Source organism: Falco cherrug, chromosome 1, assembly GCF_023634085.1.
Source record: "Falco cherrug isolate bFalChe1 chromosome 1, bFalChe1.pri, whole genome shotgun sequence".
Lineage (NCBI taxonomy): Eukaryota > Metazoa > Chordata > Aves > Falconiformes > Falconidae > Falco > Falco cherrug.
In genome coordinates, this window is record NC_073697.1 from 73398909 (window position 1) to 73412771 (window position 13863).

Sequence of the window (13863 nt, forward strand, 5' to 3'; positions counted from 1 at the left end):
TTCAAAGGAGTAAAATTGGCAAAGCAGATCAGCTTGTGGCTTCTTACTGTCAGGAGTGGTGGGTGCATGTGTTTCTACCCGTAATAGTTATGCCCCTTTTTGAATTTCAGGTGCCCTGTAGTAGAAAGAGGTACCATGTATCTATGCAGTGGTTATGCAGACTTCATATATAGTTATCAGCATGATGCAGCCTCCTGAAGATCAGCTCTAGCACTGCAGTCTATTCTGCCTGCACCTATTCATGGCATGGTGGTGCCTTTGTGACTAATAAGAGTGAGAAATAAAGAAAAGCAGGCTTTCCGAATGATTCAGACATATGCTGATGAACAACTAGTATTCTCTGCACCCAATCCCTTTTCAAAAATGAGATCCTTTCTGTTCTGCTGGTGCACTGAAACTTCCTTTTACATTTCATTAGCACAATAACCAAAGCCAAAATCCTCATACACCCCTCTCCTGTTCCCTCACCCTGTCTCTCTGCAGTACTTCTCTGTCAAGCTTCAGCTCTCCATTGACCAAAGAGTTGTGGCTGTAACTATCCGGTATCTGTGTTGAGATCATAAAATTCTTTGAGTTCTCTCATTAAAAAAGAGTCAGGAATTTTTGTTCTCTGAGACAGGTTACTTTTGACTGAAATAGTCACGATGACAGAGAAGTGACACTGCTAGCTAATAAATAGGTCTGTTTCTTGAATAAGTGCCATAGAGGTGGCTACTGCGCTGGCAGCAATCTCTGAGCTACCCTATGGCACAGCATGGCCATTTGTTCTGAGGTTTGCCAGATTTAGAAAAACGGCTTCTTCGGTGTGCCTTGCACAAACACTTTCATCATGTTCAAAACTATCAGTCAATGTCAGCAGCCTATAAAGCTGTAATTCCTCAAAACATTCATTTTTATGGGAAAGACAGAAAGGTGAGATTCAGAGCTCCTCTCTTTTTCTTTTCTAAAGATAGAAAACAATAAAAATCCAGCCACAACTTCCTGTATCACAAACACCTTGTTGACTTTTGTCGTGGGGAAGCTAATGTACTCTTAGCTCCAGCAGTGTGAATAAGTCATTATGGTAAATTAGGAAGAAAAGATACATTTCTCCATACAGTAGAGTTCCTCACTATCAGACTATATATTTAGACAGGTGTATGTCATCTTTGTGTACATGCATGAAGAGAGCTATTTAAGCAAAAATCTTGTGGAAAAGTAGATATAATGGTACAGCAGAATAAAAGCCCCGTAGGGATCTCATTTATCTGTTGATGGTATATTGCACTTTATTTGTGAAAGTGGATACTGAGTATAAAGCAAAGGTCTTCAGCAGGAGAGAGGGTGAAGCTGTGTTGAATCCTATTCTGCTTCATATATATCTATATAAAAAATGTTAAAGAAAAATATACAGTCACATATTGACCTACTTGGCTCCAGGGGCCGCGATAATCCTTCAGTGTTGGAATTTAATGGCAGTGTTTTAATGGTGTCTTTATACTCGTGGGGTGTCATATACCTGTAAAACTTACAGTCCTGCTCCTCGATCCATCACTGCTGAGAAGATTGATTTGCCATACTTGGTGGCAGTGTGCCTGCTGCTTGCCCTTTCTCTCTCTCTCTCTTTATTTCTGCTTCTCAGTTTATGCAAAATGAAACTGAACACTTACATTTTTGTGAGTGTGGATCTACACTCATAGCAAATCTGCCTGCTGAGCTGGGAAGAAACACAGGACTCCTTTCATTCCTAAAACATCATGGCTCTTTGCACATTATTTGAGGCTGATGGGCACTGGCCTGGAACTGACATTTCTCCTAGCCTGGTGACCCGTGGATCCACAACAGACTTTTCCAGTGCCTTCATGGCAGTGGGTCTGGCATGGCACAGGTGGCATGGAGGGAGCCACAGCCACCCTTCCTCTGTGCCCATAGACCTCTGGGAGCTGGTTGGCCTGCTGCTTACCTGCACCATAGCCAGATCCTGCTCCTAGGTGCCCTGGTGCTTCTTCCTTAGTGTCAGTCTTCAGTGAGAGCTTGAAGGTTGACTTGAGTGCCATGGCTGTAGCTGAGGTCAAAGAATTAGTAGCCAGACCCTCTTACCAGGAGTCAGTAGGCTGTTGCTTTGACAAAAACTCATTTGTAAATATACATCTCTATATATATCTGTACATAAAAGAAATCCTGGAAAATACTGGATTGAATGAGTCTAATTTACAAGCCCTTTCTCTTCCAGTCTATTATTCACTTCAGTAGCATCAGCTGGATAAATCAATAAGCTTTTTCATCAGACTGCCCCTGCTTGAGCAAAGAGCAGCAGTCTGCACCACTATCGATTTCTGTGGGGATAAAAACTGCGGAGCTTTCTCCATCCCTTGTAATTACAGTACTTCACACCCAAAGCTGTAGTTTGTGCTTACCACTAACTGTGGCATTTCTCGTGCAACTTTGCTGTCACATTTATTCAGACTAATGATCTTGCTGGTACACACATACACTCCCTTATCCGGTAGTTAGTATTTTTCTGTTAACATGAAAGGATGAACAGTCATTAAACCAGAAAGCCTGCAGAGAGACAGCAGGCTGAATTGAAGAAGAAAAGTGGCTGTAGTGAAAATTTAGGACGGTCATTGCTATTTTAAGTTTCCAAATGCATAATATTGCCTAGCAGGTCCCATTATAACAATTTCATAATTCCCATAATAGCATTAATATGATCTTCTGGAACAAAATATGCTGTAGGTGTAAGAAGAATTAGCTGGTTACCACCCACGCTAGTTGCATTATTGCCTCCATAGTTGCATTATTTCCCATTTGAAGTGTGAATATTGTGGTAAATACTTCAGTACAAGGAACAATGCTTTTAAAGGCACACACTGCATCACACAGGGGATAGCTATAAACTGAAACACTGCAATTAGCCCTCTACTCATCCCGTCTAATTACTTTGGTGGGTGTTCTGTGTGGGGACTAAGCAAGCAAAGCACTTCACTGCTGGCTCAAACTTCAGCACAAGTAGTTCCCTTCACTAGATCACAAATACGTTTAAAGCAACATGCAAGGGGAAGTGTTTTGCTGGGCCAAGTCTGGAATGGCTGCAAGATCATGTGTGTCGTACCAAACAGGTGCTAAAAGTCCCTGGTGGGCCAAATTCTGCTTTGCATTATGTGTTAAATGCTGCTGGTAATCAGGAAGAGTTGGACAATTTATGAAGAGAATTAGCTGTGTTGCATGGCTATGTTGAAGGCTTGTTAGATGAGTTGTGACATGCAGCTGTCATGCTCCGAGCACGTTACCTGTGTCAATTCTGTTGATGATCTGAAGTGACAGTGTTCAGATCTGAATTGTCCCTGTCCTGAATAAATAAGTACAGAAATTCTGTAAGCATGAGTTTGGTGCCTATGCATGCTGGTAAAGCTGTTGGTCTTTTTTGAAATCATGCCTGTGATGTGCAGGGTTGGCCCTAGCACGGTCAGAGGGAGACAACCAGTGCCCCTTCTTCAGCTCACTGTTGGCTTTAGTATACCACTGTGGCTTTTCATAAAAGACTGGCTAAATTGTGCTTTCAATTTTTTTTTTTTTCCAAAACACAGGGCCAGCTATCTTGCAGCAGCAAATACTGAAGCACATGTTGTCACTTGAGGACTATGGATTATACAGTTACATAAATAGTACTGTTTCTCTGTGTAGTAAAAACTATTTACTTTATACAGTCTCACAACATGGAATACAAATCCATCACTGAACAGGGCCAAAAGGAAAATTCCACTTGTGGATCGTTGCGAAGTGTCATCAGACCCAGTGTGGGCTTCTCCTTTGTTGCTCTGGATTTAAATAAACAAGCATAGAAAGGCTGAGGTGTGCTACTATCACTCTAGGAAGAAAAGATTCAAAACATCTTCACCCATCATTACAGACAACACTGTGGACTAACTCTTGGGTCACTTTGGTTCTCTTCCCTGCATGCAGCTTAACTACTTGGAATTTCAAATAGCAGACACGCTGCTTGAGAAAAAGGTACCTGTACCATGGTGAAGATGTTATTATCAGACTAGTAATTCCATTCCTTGGTGAAAAAAAAAGCTGCCTTCTTGTCAAGAGTGAATTGATATGAGATGATGATGGCAAATCTATATTTACTGAAGACTTTGAAATCCTCATCTGAAAGGCAATATGAAGTTCATAGGTTCCCTCTTACAATGATAGTGACTAAGATAAGTGAAAAAGATGTAGTTTGTCATGCTTGTGCACAAAATGGCTAACTGCTGCCCTTTTCCAGTCTTGTGCCTGTTTATACACAGATCTCAAGTAGAAAGCAAGGTTAACCTGATACTAACATCTCTTTCTTACTGAAACATGTATGTTCTGCACATGCCCTGCTTGTTTGATGTAACATGCCAGAATCTCTGATGGAATGAGCAATCATTTCCCTTTTTGGCTTGTTTTGAAAGCAGGCATTCAGGGAAGCATTACAGGGCAGAGCAGTTTGATGAGGACCTCTGGTCCTCCAGAGCAGATTAATGTGCAAAGAGCAGGGGAATGTTTCCCAGACTCCAGGAGGTAAGCAAAGCTCTCTCAAGGGAGACTGCAACAGAAGCCTGTGTGTGCAGAGGAATGAAATAAAACCTTTCATTAAGAGCATGTAGGTCAAGGGAGAACTTCTAATACATTCAGTCTGTCAGCATAATGATATAGCCACCTGGCTTCTTTTGCCGAGTCCTTACAGAGCGGGTTTCATTCATCTGAAGAACACATCTCATCTGTTCCTAGAGGAAGTTTTCTGTAATATTGTTATTTGATATGAGTAAAGAGATGTGTTATTCTGTTTTCAACCCAACTACTATGTAATGGTGTAGCAGCCAAGGGAGTTTGTGTGCACACCTCAGAGTTACGACTCATCTTTATTTTCATTGTAGTGACACGAGAAATCCCCAGCTGAGAAGCATCCACGCTCTGGTGGGCCCTCTGCAACTGAGAGCTCTTACCTAGAAAGCCTACTACTCAAAGCAGATAAAAGCACTGAGAGAAAATAGAAGTGCAGAGCCACAAGCTGAACCCAGGACGGTGAAATCACTGTGTCTTACCCCAGTCAGTTCAGAAAGAGCCACCTCCACATTAATTTTAATGAGGGGCAATTGCTCTAAGATCTCTAGGCTATTTTAAAAAATCTCAACTACTTGAAAAATAGTATAGCCTTGCAAAGAGGAGAAAAAACCCAACCTTGTCTATCTACAGTTTTCATTCTTCTTAATTCCCTTGGGTTTTTCTTATTCTTCCCTTATTCCTTTGCACGTTAAAAACCCCAAAAACTTACTCAGATTTCAGAAAGAAAACCGCAAAGCTTACAATAAAGTCTAACTGATACATTAACATCATTTTAGGAAAAGAAAGCCAAAACCCTTACAGTGACAATAATGACTGTTTATATTTTCCTTTCCATGTACAAAAGTGGCATATTTCATGATTTTTGCTTTCCTGAAAGGGTATGAGGCAGAGCAAGGTTACATGAGCAGCCCAAGGCTCATCAGGGAGTCATGACAGATCAGGAGTAAAACTCAGCACTCTCTATTTCTAAATCTGTGTTCTACGTAAAGCACTAACAAAAACATTGGCAGCATCCTGAAATGAAAACTCACGTTGGGAAAGGAAGTTTCTATAGATTGGGAAATGAACATTGAGCTGATCAGCTGATTCTGAAGCCTGGGATTTTTGAGGTTATGAGCTGGGGGAATACAAATTACCTTACCTGTGATCTTACAGACCTGCCAAAGATTTTAATACCTGTTACTGAACATCGATGTGGTTAACTCATATTTTCCATGAGCCTTTTTTTCCAGCATTCCTGACGGTTTTTACCTCCTCTTCTAGATACTCTTCCAACTGTCCCTTCCTTCATCTAGCTGTTTGCCATGTGTCTTCTCTTCAGTGCTGCCCCATGTCCTCCTTTCAGCCCTCGCTATAACCCGTTTTCTCTTGTCCTGCTACAACTGCAAAACAAAGCAAACCTGAGAAAGTCTATTTAACGTTCAGTGATTGCAAGGGAGGAATTTGCAAATACATAATCTAGCAAATTGAAATGCTAGATGTGTTTACTTTTGCTGTCAAACATGCATAGCAAAACCAATGTGAAGGTTCTGTGCTTCTAAGATACTAAAGACTGACATAAGATTTAGCCGAAAGGTCAAAGTCCTTAAACTGTAAAAGACTGCATAATGTCAAAATTGCCTATTCTAATCCACATCAAATTTTAGCAACAAGTTATCCTACTCTTCCATCTTACCCCACCCCCATATAGATGACATGCATGTTTAAACTCAGGCAAGACCTTTCTAGCAATGTTAACAAAATGTCAGGATCTAATTTAAAATGAAAACATAGTTGCAATCTTAATTATAGAATATCTTAAACTCCTGTTCAAGGACTGAACGAGAGACTCCCTGTTTAACCTACCTGCTCAGGAAAGATCTGAGATAATGCCCAAGTAAATAATCAGTCACAAAACCTCAAGCTCCCTGTTTATTAGCTCACCCTGAACATGTCAATAATTAATCCTTTAGAACGAAAATAAATTACTGTACATTATCTCTGGGATGCTTGATATCATATCTGACCTTCAGCATCATTATTGCAGACATGAAGGTCTTTCTTTAGAATAGCAAATATAGGAAGAAGCTGGGTACATTCTCTCTGAGAGTTTTTTCCAGCTCTAGGGACTTTGTTGTTTTTTGTTTTTTGTTTTTTTTTTCTAAATTTAACCACTACAAATAAGGTATAAGATATCACATCCTCTTGTTTATGTGCTAGAGTTCCTGGGAAGTAACACGGGAGAGAAACAATTAACAGCAATTACAATTCAAAGGTTATTGTTAATATTTCTCCTGGGGTAAACCTGCATTAGCAGTGTTAAGTGAACGTGAAACCTTCACACTAAACAGAATATGGGATTTACTCTGCAGATGCTCTTGTACTCTGCCCCCTTGTAGAAAAGGAGGTACTGAAAGCTTGTGGAGTTGCAGTCTCAGGACAGTGGGACCTACGTGGAACAGTTTAAAACTTCTGAATGTCAAATTAAAACTCCTAAATTCCATCTACTAACATGAGACTGTGTGAACTGCATGTCAATCATAGGGACTAGATGAAAACGCAAAGCATTGCAATGCACCTGAATTAACATTTTGAAAGCCATTGAAAGTCTTTTTTGAAAGTGTCTTTTGAAAGCTTTGAGCCTTTGCCCACTGGACTGATCATCTAGACTTTCCTTTAAAAATAATGAAGAAACTCAGCAAGTTGGTGATAGCTGTAGGGTTGCTGAGAGCTACTGGTAAGATGGAAACGGGACTAGTAATGTGAGGTCACTGCTACAGTCATGGCACTGCAAACACTGCAGGGGCATGTGCCTTTTTTCTTCTTTGTCTCAAAAAAGTCTCTTTATAATGGAAATCAGTATTTAGAGCTGCTGGATGTCTTCCCAGGAGGACAGAGGTTTACAAAATCTGAAATTGGGCTGACTTTAACTTGAGAATGGCGTTTCACAGTAAAAGGGAGAGAAGCTTAATTTCTAGAACCTGGGATCTGGAAACAGCAATATATATATATATATATATATTATTTTTTTTTTTTACCCTGGTGAGATCCATTGAATTCAAGAATCAACAAAACCAAACCAAATAATAGGGTTCTTAACCCGTTTTTATTCAGACTTTTCAGTGTAATTTCTGAGACTAAAACCAATATAGGAAATTTCAGTAAAACCCAAAGATTTTAAATAAAATTCTGAACCATTGGATCTAGGAAAATCAGGAAGATAACAGAATTAATGTTGAAAGAAGAGCTCATAATGGAAATTAAGAACAGAAGCAATTGGGTGCATGTTCTTGGGGACTGGTATAGAAAAAATTACTAGTTTACTGGCTTTGAGTTATTAAATACTGGAACTAATCTGATGTGTATGTATCACAAAGAAACAAGGGGTTGTTTCGGTAAACTCTCATCTCAATGTATGCATCACATACCTACTTTAAATCATCTAAGAACTGCTTTCTTCAAATTTTATCATCTACATTTGAGAATTAGTCTCTGTTCATCTGTCCATCATAGCTCTGTGGTTCAGAGCCTGTTGCCAGCAAGGGCTTGTTCCTACTTCAATGTCTCTACACTGGATAAAGCCATCAAAGTAGAGAAAGAAAGGCAGCAGTTGAATGCATGCCGCCTTCTTTTCTTATAGACAATTTAAGGGCATAGACTTCGGAGCCAAAAGGGGTAAAAGGGGAAAAGGCTGTTGTATTATGCTCAGCCTGTTGAGTCCATTGCAACAGGATGTTATTGAGATGTCATGTGGCTAGGCTTCCAAAAGGACCACATAATTACGTGACCTTCACTCCTTTTGAAACTACTACATAGAGGGTAAAGTGAAGAGCGTTTATAGATTAGAAACAACTGGTGCCAGATTAAAACATGAAGCATTAAAGAAACAAGCAGTTATGGTATGCTTTATGCCATCTTCACTTTATGAAATCAAAGTGTATGTCTCCAGCTCTCACAAAATATGTATCATTAACCTCAGCAGCTAATGGTATAAAGCAATTTCTTTGCAGGTTAATGGCAAATATTTTTGTAAATATGACCCAAACTGCATAAGCCCTAGTAAATAAGTGCCCAGAAAGACCACTTTCAGCTACTCCACCATCTCACCTAGTTGTTGGGAAGAGGGAAAGTAGCTGGGGAAAACACAAATAGAAAACTGGGAATTTTTCTCTTATACGAGCATTTTATTTTCTGCAAGCAACAGAGTAAATATTTTCATCATCTGATCAATTCACTCTAAAATTGATATCCATTAATACAAATTCATCATGGCTGAAAAGCTAGCAAAATCTATTAAAGGCCAAAAAGGGGAGCCATTTACAAAGTTCCCTCTTCATGAAGCTGGGATCTAGTGTTTTATACCACAGGGATAAAAGTTGTCTTTAAAATATACCAGTTTGCAGGCCAAGACAGTATATTTCCAGGGCTTTCCAGGTAAATCAAACACAGGAGATCAGGATGCCCATGGTCATGATACTGAATTCCCAGTCTGAGCACTATGGGTGTATATATATATATATATTTTTATATATATATATATGGCCATGAATATGCTGAGGGCTAAATTCTTCCCCAGCAGAAAAAGAGAGAGCTTAGAAAAGTTGTTTTGATGACTATCTGGTGACAGACTATTTAAATTTCAGTGTCAAGGGACTCGGTGCCATAATCTCTGCACAATTATCTGAGATTCTCCATTCCCAAATGCTTCATTTTTTTTCAACTTGGCAGAATGTTTATCTACTCCTCCCAAGGAAAATTGTAGCAGATTAATTCATGCTGTAAAGAGGGTCAGCCTGCTTATTTGTCAAAGCTAACTCCCTCAGGCAGATGATCCCACACATGCAGATATGCTGAAGGCCATTCAGCCACAGGGACCCACTGTCATGTCTCCTGTGGCCTCTGGCACAAATGTGTTTCCAAAAGGTCAGAGCAAGACATGTGGGACCAGAACGCTCATTCTATACTTCCAATGTTTGGGGATCATCTGCCTTCACAAACTGCACCAAACTAATTAAATGAGCTTCAAAATCTATTTAGTTAAATGGTCACAATTTCCCAAATCAGTGCAAGTGTGACTGATGCTGAAATTGAGTTAAACTAAATGGATAAAAAGCTTGCTGAAGTCTTTTCTATGTACCAGCATTGGACTGGTTTATCTTTCCAGTACATATTCACTCTCCTCCACTTTTCCCAGTGTGTTACATCATTATAAAGCTGCTTAAATTGCTTTTCACATGCTTTGTAGAAAGAGAATAGGCAATGCCTACGTAATGCACCTTTATAATGATACATCTGCATTTGTACAAAGGATCTGTGCTAGTGTAATTACTTCAGTTAAAAGAAGCCCACCTTTAACACTTAGTAGAAGCACTTCCACAAGGACGAAAAATGTATTTACAAGCCTAAATTGTAATATAAAGTAGAATGCATAGAGAAACATCAACTTAATTTAAGACTTTCTAATGAATGTGTTTACCATGCAATTACAGTGGCACAAGTTCTGTGCATTATCCCAAGTCTCCCACCAATTCTCCAGATACGACATAGGGTGAGATACTTGTAAAATTAGGCAAACAAATAACCACTTTTGGTAAGCCTCTGAGAACTGCAAACAGGAGGGACTATGCGAGTGTAAAGTATGATTATTACTGTTTTATTCATCCAGCATTAAGTTACACAACAAAACATCAAAAGCCCCTTTGAAAATGTACATTTCTCAACAAACTGTAGGAATAAACTTAAATTACTTTTCTCAAAGCAAGTAGCTCACTGTGAAACCAGCTGTTCTGAGTGTGAGTCAGCAGCCTCAGCAACCTTTCTAGTCAAACACACCAGCACCTTTCTATACTCACCCTCGTTAAAATTTGTGATGATCCTCGTAAAGTCCCTCAGGTACTCGCCAAGCAGTGCTGTTGATACAAGGAGGAAAAAAAATAATTAGAATACAACAACCACAAGAAAAAGATTTCTTTTCACTGCAGTTGCTTTTGAAGAGAGGAGGCAAGTCATTCTTCATTATTTCAGTTACTAATCCCAGCAGGTTTGCATCATTATCTGATGAAAATGTCCTTTCTTTTTGTCTGAAGGCATAGTCAGAGGGACCAGTGTGAAAGCCAACTTTCTAAAGCAATACCTGTGCTCTTGTGCTGGGAGCATGGCAATAACCCTACCTCCTGCCCAGTCACCCCCAACAGCACATGGCTGCAGGCCTTCCCCTTGCCACTGCAATGCCCACTCCCTTTTGGAAGACTACTTTCATGACAGAAGAGTGTTCAAAGGTAGCTTTATTCTAAAAAGTCCTGCCCAAATGACAGAAGGCATCTGTAGTTGTGGTGTTAGAGTGATCTATGACAAATGTGTTTAATTGGCAAATGGAGCTGGTGTTCGACCAGCAATCAGCTGGGGTTGCCTGCTTGGCTGGGATGCTGGAAGTCAACTCAAGTTAAGGTCTCTACTAGCTTCAGCCAGGGGAGCCTGCTCATATACTGTGAACAAACAGGGTTGTGTAAGCAGCACAGCCTAGCTTGTGTAGTGCCAGCAAGCACCTCAGCAAGGACTTCACATCCAGCACTGGTGGCCACCTATCCATCTACAGCCAGGTTGGTCAGCTGTGACTCTTACCCCTCAGCAAAAAATTGGCATGTCCATGACTCAAACACATGACATCTCACTCAGCAGCCCTCAACCCTTCCACCTCACCCATGTCTTCCCTCTATGCAAAACGCCCATGTTGTTCAAACTGAAAGCGTATCCTCGCAGACACTTGTGCAAGCCAGGCTGTTTGCGTGGAAGCAGTCGGCTGGGGTTGGGTGCTTGGTTCGGTTTGCAACACACAAAGGACAATAAAATCAAGCTGACTTTACTAAGCACATTGGTTTGCGAGGCTAATGGAAGCAGAAAGCAGTATCCTCACCTCTTCCTCCTGTTTTAATAGATGTGCCTTTGAACACATATAGAAAACATTTCTGCTGAAGAAATTTGTGTCACTTATGTAGCTGCAAGGATGTTCTCCATAGTTATCAGTAAGAGAATCTATGCAAACTTGTAAGATTCAAGTGTTTGTGACAAACAGGGTCTATGAAAAGGTTGCAATTAGGTAAATTTCTTTTAGAGTATTTGAGGATCACGCTTGTTTATTTTGGTGGAAAGACTTGAATCTGGATTTCCATTTTCCCGTGAGGAAAGAACGCTTTCAATAACATCACAGCTAATCCAGGCAGTGCCCTCCTTTGTGCCCGTCGAGTGGCAGCTGCTAAATCACTTCAGATGTGGCAGGGACGATGCACAACCCTGAATGCAAAACTTGCCGGCTGAAATGCACTGTAAGGAGAGAGGAACAGCCTTTCTGGCTCTGCACGGGTGAGATTGAGCTCTGTGGGTGACGCAGAGCCAGGGGACGTGTGCTGCCCTGTGCCATCTTCCCCAGGAACATACAGGGGTACACAAAATGCATGGAAACATCCTCAGCTTTTCCAGGGGACTTGAGTACAAGTCAAAAAGGCATTCAGAGATGCAGCGAGCCTAAATTCCACCTTGTCCTTGTGCCTCATATTTCCTGCTGGCTGCCACTTTGTCTCCAGAGAGATCTTGCCAAAGGAAATATTGGGCATAAGGCTATAGCTGAAATTTAGGTTGACTAAATATGGGCCTCAGCTTTCATCTGGGGAGTAAGTGGGGAGTAACTAGGATGCTGTAAATTCATGCCCAGACATGATGAGCCCTCAGAAGTTGCTAGCCTGACTTTTTATGGTCAATACATGGAGTACACTAGTAGAAGTAGGAAGCAGTTAGTATGAAAGATTATGTGTCTTGAGAGTACATATAGGTGAACTTACCTCAAGGAACCAAATAAATGAATGTAAGAACATAATATTTCTAAAAACAATTGTAAAGCTGGAATTGTTGCTGAGAAATGAAGTCTTAAATAGGTATTACAGGCAATGCAGTCTGTCCCATGATGCCTCAGAAAAAAACATCATCAGCAAAATACAGTTCTTCGTGCTCTGGTATTTCAGTTAAGGTAGCATTTATGCAATAGTTAATGTCTGGAAACTTTGGGGGGAGGTGTGTCTATACCTGCAGTTGGGGTTGACTATAACTTCATTAGCAAGCAGTGTAGCCAAGCAGGAAGACATACGTAAAGCACAACAGATGCCAAGCACCCAAGCACAGCATTTCTGGGAGCTTGGGATTATTCCCGTGGTCTGCCTGTAATGTGGTCCTGTGCATTAGGCACATGCCAGTGTGTATTTTCCAGTTTCGTTTTACCTGCAGGGAGTCCCTGGCTGTGTGAGCTCCTTGCAGTGCGATCCAAGGAGAGGGGGTGAGATTCCCTTCAAAAGCACTGAAGGGAAGGTGATGGAGGAGACATACGTTCTGCCTTACACTGACTCTAATCCTGTCCCTAACAGTGACTCTCCCACTTTGGATCTGTCATTTAGCTTTCCAGCAGGATGGGACTTGGAGCGTTTCACTCCTTTCCCATATGGATGGAAAGCAGCTGGGAGATGCTTACTGAGTTCCTAAACTTGTGTGCGACCTAAGCAGCTCCAGCATGCCATGCTGTAGGAGATGCAGAAAAAAAGAGAGAAAGGAAACGATCTCTCCTATTTATCCATTCCAAAATACAGCTGTAAATTTTGTTATGATTTTGTCGATATATGGTACTTGCAAAGATTTCAAGTAAATAATGTTATGACCCCAGGGGCCTTATTGATTTTGTAATAATTTCAAAGAGAAGCCACTCAGTTGCCCGTTTGCTGACAAATTCTTTGCTCCCTGAGGAATTCCTATTGAACGTGTATTAAAGATAGGATAAAATAATTTCAAGGAGATACAGAGAGAGTGCTTTGTGCATGGACTCTGCTCAGCGAATGGGTATTTAACCTCTGACCGGTGACGACAGGTCTCCTTTAGCTCTATTAGATCAACAGCAAGCTACTATAATTAAATAAAAAAACTGTTTAGAGCCTCACCGAACATGTCCTGGGAATTAAAGCATATGGCAGGGATAGGGAAAAAAGACTTTCCATATGCTAATGACCCTTGATGTCTGAAATAAATTAGATCCATTAGAGTTTATGCTCAATAAAAGAAAGACTTTAAGCACTCCAAAGTTAGTGACTCGAGACCGATTTTGGCTTAGAAATTCAATCTGCCTGCTTATTAATTCTTAGTAAGGCTCTGGAGGAGACAGGGGATGCAAAATCATAATTCTGTGCTGTATCAGAATTTTAAAGTGCCATCAGTTTTCTTTACTTCTTTTTTTAATTAAACCATTTTTCATGCTTCCCTTTTTTGTTC

At 40.6% G+C, this 13863-nt stretch overlaps 1 protein-coding gene across 2 annotated transcripts in view; it reads left to right on the forward strand.

The window, feature by feature from the left end:
• Positions 1–13863, forward strand: part of UNC5C (unc-5 netrin receptor C) — a 261113-nt gene that overhangs the window by 214923 nt on the left and 32327 nt on the right. The gene's annotated exons all lie outside the window — the stretch shown is intronic.